The sequence below is a fragment of the Hylaeus volcanicus genome, chromosome 2 (assembly GCF_026283585.1).
Source record: "Hylaeus volcanicus isolate JK05 chromosome 2, UHH_iyHylVolc1.0_haploid, whole genome shotgun sequence".
NCBI classification, from domain to species: Eukaryota; Metazoa; Arthropoda; class Insecta; order Hymenoptera; family Colletidae; genus Hylaeus; species Hylaeus volcanicus.
The window spans coordinates 2,700,324-2,711,238 of record NC_071977.1 but is presented as its reverse complement, the minus strand read 5'-3'; the positions used below and the strand labels follow the sequence as shown (position 1 = coordinate 2,711,238).

Below are 10,915 nucleotides of genomic sequence, written 5' to 3'. Positions count from 1 at the left end.
ACGCGACATCAAAGTAGAGCATTTAATCATAAATTCGTTAACGTTACCATATTTGCTTGATCGAAACGAATTTCATTTCCGCGCGCAGAACACATAATAATCTTTTAGAAAGTATTTCTTATCAAACGTCAACGCTTTCTCGCAGCTTGCATTCTTCAAAGCCAAACGTAAGAAAAACGAAATCTTCCTCGCGCGGGATACGAGAACAGAAACTCAACCAATTTCCTCCACCGAATAGTACACCCACAAGAAACCACGATCATCTCTCTCCCTGACATGTCATTCGCGGTACAATTTCTCCTTCGACCGCAACCCAATTTCTTCCTCTCATTCACGTTTCGCTGCTATTTACAGACACGCAATTTCTACCTGTGCTACGGGTCCTGTAGCGATTTACGTCCTCGTTAAAGAACGCTTACGTCGTCATCGGCACCGACCGGCCCCCCGGCTGTAGAATAAGAACAACGACGAGCAAAAAGAAAGGAAACCCCGATGGAAAAGTGTAAAAGACGATTAAAAGGTAAACGACACGCACGAAATTCCTCTCTTTTCGCCGTCGTGCTTCGAGTCGATTCGAATTCCCCGGAGGAGAGAGAAACTTATCTCCCGTGCATAAATACTGCAACGTTGTCGTTGTAAAGTTGACACGGAACATACTTGTTACGTTCCTGGCTGGTTCGTGGGCCACCGGGTGGAGGTTCTCCGCTTCGGTGCTAAGTAAAATGATATATTGCGGTTAAACGCGCCTCTCGGCCGTGTGCGCGGCTATATCACCGGCAATACGTATACGTTACACGTGGCTGTGCTTAATATCGAAACGGTGTTAGTGAGCGGCCACCCACGGTGGCCACGCTGGACCACCCAACGAGCCGCGCTATTATAAGGGGCCCGTCTCTACTTCGCACTTTACCTCGATCCGATACTTCGTTGCTCCCCTTTAACCTTTTCAACCCTCCCCGAAACGAGAGACCACGATGTTTTCTAAAGCCCACTCACTGTGATTGCGTTCTTACGCTCCATTACGCGACCCACGCTCCCCACGAAGCGATACTTGCTAGGATGGACAACGCTTCTCTAGGAACTTTTAACAATTGGATAGAAATCAGTTGGATAGAAATCAGTTGGATAGAAATTTGTTGAACTTTTACCGCGTTAGGATGATGTTTCGATGAAGGTAGAATACAAACTTCAAGGAGGAATAGTTATTTCTTTGGAGCGATGCGAGTATTGTTCACTTTTTAATATTTATAGGATTCTTACGTAGCAATGATTGTCCAATCAAACTATTTTTCAGTCTCGCTATCCATTTATTGATTATTAAAAGATACAAATTTCGATTTTCCTTCGTGATACGGAGTCTTTCTTCAAAGTACTGCTACTTTTATGTTCTTTAGAATTGTTTAAATTAGCCAAGAACTATTGCGCGCGATAAGAAGAATTTCGAATTTACTATTTTACGCGTGTCTTGTATACAAAATCAGGGCCATCGATTACGTATCCGAGAAGAGAAGGATCAGAAAGAAATTATTATGCGGTACGCTAAGAAATAAACTCCAGTAATTCTTCCATAAATTCTTATTAAGTTAAGCCTTATCTCGACGTAGTAACAATTAGACAAATTTCTGTATAACCATCCGATTTCGAAAATAATTAGCTCGCCAAAAATGGTCCCGTAATCAACTACGCGCAATAACATTTAAAACGTACTCTTACATACGACCAACAAAAATTTGTCTCGATCGTTAACATATACACGATTACTCTATCCAAGGAAAAGTTTGGACTCGTGTTCCTTTTCTTTAAAATAATTCTCGAAGAAGGCTTCACTTCGAGCCGCTTCAACCGTTCTACTACCTCGCTGTTTTTTTACAGCGTACTCGTTTTCAGACCGAAAGAATGTTCGCAATTAGGCGGGACACGGTGTTCATCTAACGCGGTTTAGTCGAATCTGTTTCTCGATTGTTTTCATCGCAGAAAGAAAACGAAGAAGGCGTGCAGAACGTTGACGATCGATCGGGTACACGAAGTGCAATTACCATGTGGCCATTAATAAACGTTGCATAGCTATCGCTTGCGCGTTACAACCATCGGCACTTTCGTTCGTTCTGTTCAGGGCACGTGCAGGACACGGCCTTGTGACTTTGTCGAATTATACGGGGTGTTTGAACGATTACACTCATTGGTCCCATTGGTTCGAACAGATATGGACAAACTTACGTATTAGGCTGTCCCAAAAGTTTCTTTCGTGAGTTTTATTCAATTATTTTCTGTGGCAGTGTTTATAGAAATAGACAATCTAATTTCTTAGGCATCGATGCTATAACAGTACGAAGCGAAATGAATCGTACACAATTCAGTAATGTAACATGAAACATAAAATATTGCGTATATATTAATTATTGATAAAACGAAAGAAACTTTTGGGACAACCTAATGGATTAATAGAACCAGAATGTTTTATTTATACGTCAAAAATATACTCGCCTAATGATTATTCATTGCAATTGTCAAGAATAATAGTTTCGATTTGTACAATTGACGTTGGATTGCATATAAAGGTTAAAACGCCTCCCATTAATAGATTTCATGGAACATCGCAGAGGTTCGTACTTCCTTCAGAAGTTTAACGAGGCCTCGTTTACGTGAACCATATGTATTATTTAAATATCTTCATCTTTTAAATACATGACATGTACATTAAATACATTACAAGAATGTATATACCCGTTAAAATGAAATCGTACAAAATGTTGATACAAAAACTACGTCGAAATTGCACCAAAGAAAGATCAGACTTTTCAAGAACGAAGGTTGACCAGTTAGGAAAGGCACACCCGGTACGTAAGCCGCGATACGCTAGCGCGAATTCGCGGCAACGTGTGCGTGTGCAAATCGTGCGTGCCAACTTCCGCACAGTGTACCGCCTGGGTGGTCCACGATCGAGGAATACGAGGATTAGATACCTCGATAAGACGCACACGCATTCGTACGCACACGACATCGTAGCCGTGTGTATGCCTGAAAGACGTGTGCGTGCCTGAAATCGTAATAACGATGAATTGTGAGCCGGATCGTCGGAAGGGGGGAGACGTGCACGAAGAAATTATATAATTGAAATTTTATCTCGCAAGAAGATCCAAACCATCCGACCGTTCGTAACCGCTCTATGCAAATTCTGCGACGCTTCTGCGTTTCTGCACGCTCGATCGCGTAATATCACTCTTGCACGCGACGAATCACTTCAATAACGTTGCAACACTGTACTCGCGAGACATTTCGGCCGAGGTTGATGGGATTAAGATCCGTAATCACTTTTGTAATTGCTTTTTAATGGTGCCGTTGTTACACTTCATTTTTGCAACTCGCCGGACTGGTTATTAGCGGGCTGGTTACAAGTGTGGGAGAGGAGAGATCGTTGCAAAATTCATCGAACCGAATTTCGGCCAACCGTCTATCTCGAAACTTTCGCTTACTTTTACGTTATTCAATTTTGATCGCTTTACGTGTATGGAAATTTGAAATATCCGAGGTAATGACGATAGTTGACGGCTAATTTTCTTTGTAGTGCATTTTTTTTATTTTTTTTTTTGTATTATTGTACATTTATTATTGTACATTTATGGAACATTCCTCGCCAAATGCTTTCATGATTTATTCTATAGAATAATGTGTAGAATGTATTCCATCAATTTAAACAATTTTATTTTCTGTATTTATACAGGAATCATATTACTCTATGGCTCTGTGTATATGGTATAGATACTACTATATTAATATATATATATATTAATTTGCCCTTGTTTAGAAGAAACTTAATTATAGTGTAACGCATAATAAATTCACCTATAATTGCATAAAGCGAAATTCTTTAAATTTATATAGTTATTGATGAATTACATTATACATGTATAAATAATGTATAACATATAATGTAATTCATACATGTACATAATATATATAATATAATATTACATATATATATAATGTATAATGTATAACGTATAATGTATAACGTATAATGTATAATGTAATTCATTCGTGTAAATAATATATAACATATAATGTAATTCATACATGTACATAATATATATAATATAATATTACATATATATATATATAATGTATAATGTATAATGTATAATGTAATTCATTCATGTATATAATATACATAATATAATATTACATATATATACTATATAATGTATAATGTAATTCATCAATAACTATAATAAAAAAGAACTTCTCTTTACGCAGTTACCGATGAACTTACCATGCGATACACTATAACTAATCTTCTTTTGAACAAGTGCAAACTGATCGCGTTGATTACGAACAGGTATCAATTCAATCCTCTCGAAGTAAATCATATTCGATCGATTCGACGAATTCATTCGTTCAATAAATTACTGGAATCGAATCGAGACAATTCGAAGAGTGTCGCCAAGGAATCAGGGTACGTTGTGCAATCGAAAGCAAATTCCATCAGGCTAGTAAATCATTTTGTTTCGTCGACAGTTGACACGATGCTCGGCGTACACGTGTCCCGCTCAGAGACGAGCGAATTAGGCAAATACCCCGAGGACATCCGCGGGCTGCAAATCTCTCGCGGGCACGTTCGAAAGGTACAACTTCCGTCGCGATGGCGGTGGGTGGTCCACATTTAGCACACCCGGACAGCCCGGTCGTCGGTCCGTTCCTTTTGCGAATTTTCGAAACACGTCGCGAGTCGGAGAAAATGTTGGCCGGGGTATCGACGTAGGCCCTGATAACACGTTCGGACACGGCCCGAATCCCGAACGGGGAACAATCTCATCCGTTACGTAAGTCGATCCAAGTCGAACCGAACCGATTACCCTTTTTATTTATCCCTCTTCCCTCTTGTAAGGAATATCGAAACCGGCCTAGAAACGATCGAATTAGGCAAATTTTCGCGAAACAAGGGACAGTGATCTGTCCAACATTTTGTGGCCGCAATTAACCCTTCCGTGGTGAAATACAGCTCCGGCCGCGATTTTTCGTACGATTCTTATCGAACAGATACGCCAACGATCACCATTCTCGACGAATGGTCCCGATATTTATTACGCCTTCGATTCGGTGTTACGGTACGTTTCCTGGCGCATTCAGCAAGTTAGGGAATGCATTGCGAGGCGTGGTTTTATTACAAGATTTCGGGTCTTTGGCGTAGGAAGTATATCTTACAGTTCGGATGGAATTATTTGTGTCAGTTTTAAGGGATTATTTGTTGTCAGAGAAGTTTGTGCGTTTTTGATGTTCCTAGAATTGCAGAATCGACTCGATTTGCAGAAATACTACTTAAAAATATTATTAAAAGTATCGGGTTCTCCGGTGTCTACTTACGGACCCACAGACTTCTCTTATTGTAGTTTGATATAATTTAATAATAATTATAGAAGAACAAAGAAAAATTGTATGGCTATTAAAATTCATATAGATGGATTATATTCGCTATTGCTTGAGACTTTAGATTATGTTTTTTTTATTTTTAATAGAGATCAGTCCGAGGACTCGGAAGGTTGATAATTCAACCTAACAAAATGACGAGTAAATATTTTTCCAGAAATTATCGTTATACATGATTGAATGTAAAGACACGGATTTAATCTATACTCCTAATATTTTACGAATCGTACCTATGTTAACGCTGAAACTACCAAATCTTGACCGAAGTACTTGAAACTTTTCTTTAAAATCTCTCAATCCTTACATGGACAACAATCCTGTCCAAATACTATTTGGGGACAATTATTGCAATATACAAATAGTTTGCTCAAATTACAAATAGTTTGCTCGAATTACAAATACACATGTACGTATACGAAACAGGTACGCGTTGATCTTGGTAGTCATTCGGTGTCATTTCGGAACGATAAGTGTCGCGAATTCATAGAAAGGACCCAATATGAATTAGTTTCAATCGCAGGCCACCCCGGTCACACGTTACAATCCTGAAAGAAACAGGACTCGCCGTAAATGTTTCGCCGTGTATCAATTTCTTTGCCTCCTCGCGCTTCTCCATTGGCTGTTTTTTCCCCCTTGTTTTTGCTCCCCGTCTCTCTTTCTGCATTATAATTTCGAATGCATATCCGGGGGGCGTGTGCACGTCTCCGTGGACGCTTCGAGGGATGGGTGGCTGTCGTTGGCGCACCCGCGACAGCCCGTCCGTCTCTACTAAACGCTCCAATTATTAATTTATCCTCGCTCACAATGTACGCCGTGTAACCAACGACGAGTGCAACGTGTTATTCCGGCCCGGCGAAGCGTAATGACGTTCCCCAGGCACGCAAACTTGCGAGACCCTCTTCGGTTTAATTGAGTGTCAGGCTTGATCGCTCTCGAGCTGATCGCAAGAAGAGGGACTCCCCCTGTAAGCATACGAGCCTCTTTTTGATCATTGTCGATGTTCCTTTGGACTTGGGTAACAATTTTCCTATGCGTCGAGACACGGTGCTTCCCTAAGGAGCCATTTAGGGTAGCATTTAGGGTAGCAAGGACGATCTCGAGGAGATATAGTCTCGTTTAATGTGGATAAGTGATTATTTTTTTCTGTTTCGTTTGTTGGGGATCGTAACTGTATTTTGAAAATGTGTGTGAATTTTGTCGGATCCGCACGAGGTCCTAGCTATGTAGTAATAATTATACAGGCTCTTCCAAAAATGTTGCAGGTCATTTTCGTTAAACAAAATTATTTCAAATCACCCCCTGAACCACGTCATTCAAGGAGTTACAACATTTGTGGGACACCCTGTATAAATATACCTGTGTACCTGCGTACCAACACTGCAGGCATATATTTCCATTCTAGATCTGTTTGTTTGTGATTTCCCTACAACTTTTACTATCTTTATCTAATCGAGGAGAAACTTTTTTTTAGTCAGTATTCATGTTCTGAGAAAAGGTGTAGGCTAGTTAACTGACAGAAATATTAACCATGATTATCATGAATTATTATCAGAGCCTCAGGAAACGTAATAAGAAAATCGTTAGAGACAATATAATTTGTACGAAGTAAGACTATGAGAAAATACCTTCACTTAGAAACATTATTTTAAATCATCGATATCAGATTAACCATAACCACACGATCGTCAGGTCATGTTCTAAATTCAATTATTCTACATATGTTTGGACGCGAAGCTATCGATAAGCTATTCATATTTATCCCATAACGATTCTAGCTTCATAATCCGGTGGAGATCGCGCACCAGTCGAGGTTCATTGAGCGTTTTTCCCGGTTCGATTTTATTCAATTACAGTGGGATCCGCGCTACGGTAATTAGTTTATCTCGTATCCGTGACCGGTGCACCTGGGATTTTCACAAATTGTCGTAAATCACGGACTTCCTTTCGATCCTGTTCTCCCTTCGAAAGGGCTCGGCTAGCGAATGCGGGATTTCTTTTGACAGTGTTTTTTTTTTCGTGGCAAGTACGCATTCCGGGATTGCCTCGAGGGATCGACCGTAAACTCCGTCGTAAAATCCCGTAGGAATTTTATGAAAGCGCTCTCGTTAGACGGCGGCTGAGTTCTCGGCCGTTTTCCACGGAGCGGTGATGATTGCTATTGAAATCACTTCGAGCTTCCTGTCGCCATCAACCCGGTCTGTAACTCCTTCCGATATCCGCGTGTAACATTTTCCTCGTTTTCGATTCGTTAGAGCTTTTATACAGGGCGAATTTATATAGTTGTAGATGCTTGATAATTTAAGATGCTTTGTTAATGTAACAAACGGTGATTTCACAGCGACGAACAGTCTGTTGTTCAGCTAGTTTTCACAATTTCATTTAAAGTAAGAGTGTTATCAAGATTTAAAACGGTATAGAATCACTTAAACCTCGATATAAGGTGGGTCACTTAAAACAGAACCTGCTTGTCTATTACAGATAGAAAACGATTGCAAGTCTCCGTTAGAAAATAAATAAAGAAATATGTTAGAAGAAGCATTATCGCCTATGAAATGTCCTCGATGGCTCTACTTTGAAGTCGGAGGAAACGTCGTCAAGTCGTATACAGGAAATTTATATAAGAGGAAAAATGATATTTCAAGTAATTCCACCTGATTTTTCATTAGTGTCACGTACAAATATATTCCACGAAGTGATTACAAAATCCTAATATTTCGTTAACAGAGAAGCGTAAGATAACAAGCAGCAAAGGTATTGGATACAATTATAGCCTCGCGAGCAAACGGAATATTATTTTCAGAATAAATACAATATCGTGGAAGCAAAATTATACCGCAACGAGGCTCGTAGCTTGACCGCATGATCGCGAGGCTTCAGTCGTAGCTATCTCGATGTAATCTTACTTCAAAGGCTGTACAGCGAAGTCGTAGGTACTTGAATAAATTCTACACTTCAGTGAGTGCGGTGGAATTGTCTACAAACGCAACATCGATACTCGTACGCAAATTAGGGTTGTATTGACAAGTGGAAGGAATGGGTGGTTAACATCGAGTTAAATTGCGAGTGGAAGTTGTCCATTTCGGACGGAAGCAAGGGTCGAACGTGAGGTGTAAGGTATACAGAATGAATCAGAGGGAAAAGACGTCTGAACATCTTGTCTTCAGTCAAGTTGGGACTGAAGGTAGAATAAAATGTCACAGACGGAAGTTGTTTGCTGCATTGTGCCGTTCGAGAAAATGTATATGCTGGTTTAACGAGATCTTCAGTTTGGGATTATCTTCGAGGTTGTTTAAAGATTATCGAGGATTTTTGAAACGGTGCCATGTATTCTTAATCGTAGGGTGTAGTATTTAATGTTGAGACGAGAAGGATTCAACGACGTAGGATACTTGAGTTTCGAAGTCTGAATATTACTAATTGCAAACACTGCTAGTATCAAACCAAGAAACAGTTACTTTCTGTACTACTTTCTTTATTTTGTATTATTTAATGCTTCGCTCTCTATATTAGATTGTTATGTCTAGAACAAATAAAACAATCCTAATCATAACGGTCCTGGATACAAGTTTCTCTGACGCGCCACCAATAATTAATACGTTCTCAAACAAACGAGATAATTACATAACATTCACCGTGTTTATTTCTTGGAACATGAACCCACATATATGCCAACTTTCGAACACCTACGTCTTATATTTATTTCCATACTAAATCCTAAAGATCGCCCAATAAACGTTCGAGTAATAATACAGCAGAGCCTTGGTTATCGCAAGAAATCGTGGCTAAAATTTCTATGCAATTATCAAGGTTTCGTTGACCAAGGTAACCAATTTAATTAAGTAATAGCCTACACTTATCCCTCCTACTTATGATATATAACTGATGGGTAGCGTCTCCAACTATACTCATTGTTTAGCAAACATCCCCTCCATGCTACTAAAAACTTCGCAATAAACGATGTTGCGGTAATCGAGATTCTACCGATCTTCTTCAAGTCCCAGCTTACAATGTTTACGTCAAGACACACTTTTCGTTGTTAAATATCACGCGAATCATGCGATTAACGTTTCGTGCAGCCTTCTGTAGATGGTTTCCACGAACCATCGCGAATATACCGATCCATCCGGAGTCCTGGGCCCCGCAATTTGTCTCGCGGGGCCCTAAGAGGCGTAGCCCAGTTTCAAGCCAAATTTGTCCGACAGTCGATCATTAAAGGAATTCGTCGAGGTCGTCCCATTAGCGAAAGTATCGAGGCCCTGGTGGTGAATCGGTCGTCCCTGGACAGTGACGAACTCGATACGGGCGCAACCTATTGCACCCTCGTCTCGAAATGTCTATTTTTTAACCGACTTCGGAGAGGAGTAGGTTACTCGATTCGACATATATATATTTTTTTTTTCACCGTCTGAATTAAATAAGAATGCAAAGTAAAGAAAGACTTCGAGTTAATTCAGGTAATCAATGATTATTTAATAGTTTCTATGTTTCGATATTAATTCGATTACTTGATTAGTCTATTATATGCAGGGTTTTCTGCAAGGGAATTTAGAGTTTTATTTTTTAATAATATAACACACCTGTCAGGTCGCGGTAGACATACATACGTTATTTCCAATACTGATACGAATATATTGAATGAATGATATAAATCGAAAATATTCCATTCATGTTGGATTAAAACAGAAAATCATAAGGTCTCTTTTGGAATACCTTTTACACGTTATTTTTGTATACGTTAATCAAGAATAACTCGTAATTCTTAAACCAATTATCTATGACATCTTGCCTTCGAGACTGAGTTGTCTAAAGAGGATTAAATTCTCTTCTCTTCGTAAGATATATGTAGACTAAATTAATCCGTCCTTCATTAACCCACTTGCATTATTAGCACACATGCTTGTCCCAATTTGTCAACATCTTTTAAAAGCTTTTCAAAAATATTTCGTGTAGTTTATCACAAAAAGAAGAAAATACATTTACTAATTTACCAATGATACATTTCACCAATGTGACAATTTTCACATAGCTCCAAACATTTACCATTTCAAATTTCATCACATTGTACAAAATAATTAGATTTCTTTTTTTTAACTACCGTTAATATATAACGCATTAACTTCTTCAGAGATACTGCCACATAAGTGTACATTTTGTTTCCGAGTTCCTTTACCTGTCCTAATTTGCCAACCATTAATATATAACGCATTAACTTCTTGAGGGATACTGCCACACAAGTGTACATTTTGTTTCCGAGTTCCTTTACCTGTCCTAATTTGTCACCTATTAATATATAACGCATTAACTTCTTCAGAGATACTGCCACATAAGTGTACATTTTGTTTCCGAGTTCCTTTACCTGTCCTAATTTGCCAACCATTAATATATAACGCATTAACTTCTCGAGAGATACTGCCACATAAGTGTACATTTTGTTTCCGAGTTCACTTTACCTGTCCTAATTTGCCAACCATTAATATACAACGCATTAACT

General features: G+C 39.0%; 1 long non-coding RNA gene across 3 annotated transcripts in view; it reads left to right on the top strand.

The window, feature by feature from the left end:
- Nucleotides 1-10,915, top strand: part of LOC128885112 (uncharacterized) — a 28,598-nt gene that overhangs the window by 15,817 nt on the left and 1,866 nt on the right. For all 3 annotated transcript variants that reach the window (XR_008459546.1, XR_008459545.1, XR_008459547.1), the window contains exon 3: nucleotides 355-520. This is a non-coding gene — a long non-coding RNA (uncharacterized LOC128885112). The remainder of the gene's footprint in view (nucleotides 1-354; nucleotides 521-10,915) is intronic.